At 67.1% G+C, this 868-nt stretch overlaps 1 non-coding gene across 1 annotated transcript; it reads right to left on the minus strand.

Annotated features, from left to right (window-relative positions):
• Positions 1-430: 430 nt before the first annotated feature.
• On the minus strand, positions 431-512 carry TRNAL-UAG. Its single transcript has one exon. It is a non-coding gene; the product is annotated as a tRNA-Leu (tRNA).
• Between the last annotated feature and the right edge of the window lie 356 nt (positions 513-868).

The following is an 868-nucleotide window of genomic DNA, read 5'->3' on the forward strand; positions in this document are numbered from 1 at the left end:
GTGTAATTTATGGGTGATGGTAGTTAATTAGGGGGAATTAAGGGGGGGAGGGATGTGGGGAACCCCACGGTGGTGGCTTTGGGGGCAGGGGGGGTCCTTTACACCCTCGCCCCCCTTCATTTCGGTTCTTTGATGTACTTGGGGAAAACGATTGTAACTTCACTTTGGGACAAATAAAGGTTTTACTAATTTTCAGCTTTGTCTGTGCCTGTTTTTGGGGGGGCGGGGCTCTTGGGACCCCCCAACCCCACCCCTATTCCTCCCTAGGTTCCCCCTGACCCAATTCCTCCTGGGGCCCCCCACCCCCTGCCCCCTTCCTCCCCGGGGTCCCCCCCTTTAGGGCAGCCCCATGCCCTTCCCCAGGCCCCCTTCGTGCTCTGGGGGTCCCCTGGCCGCGGGGGGGGGGCACAAAATGGGGGCGGCGCCCCGCTGGCAGCGGTGGGATTCGAACCCACGTCCCCGCGGGGACTGGAGCCTAAATCCAGCGCCTTGGACCGCTCGGCCACGCTACCGCGCGCCGGCCCAGCCCCGCCCGCGGGGGTCGCCTCTGGGGGGGCGGGGCCGGAGGGGGGCGGGGCCGAGAGGGCGGGGCCAGGGGGGCGGGAGGGGAGCCGGAGGCCGCGGGTTCGAGTCCCGCCGCCGCCCAACGCTCCGGGGCCCCGTCGCTTTGCCCACTCGTGTTGGCTTTGCGCGCTGCCTTGCGCCCTCCTGGTGGTTTTGCACGCTCCCCTGCACGCTCGTGGTGGCTTCATTCACGCATTCCTTCGCTCTGTTGCCCACTCACGCTGGCATCACGCACTCCCTTGCTCTTGTGGCTGGCTTTGCACGCTCCCCTGTCCCCTTGCACGCTCCCCTCTCCCCTTGCACG

This window comes from Oxyura jamaicensis, unplaced genomic scaffold (assembly GCF_011077185.1).
Source record: "Oxyura jamaicensis isolate SHBP4307 breed ruddy duck unplaced genomic scaffold, BPBGC_Ojam_1.0 oxyUn_random_OJ72448, whole genome shotgun sequence".
Lineage (NCBI taxonomy): Eukaryota > Metazoa > Chordata > Aves > Anseriformes > Anatidae > Oxyura > Oxyura jamaicensis.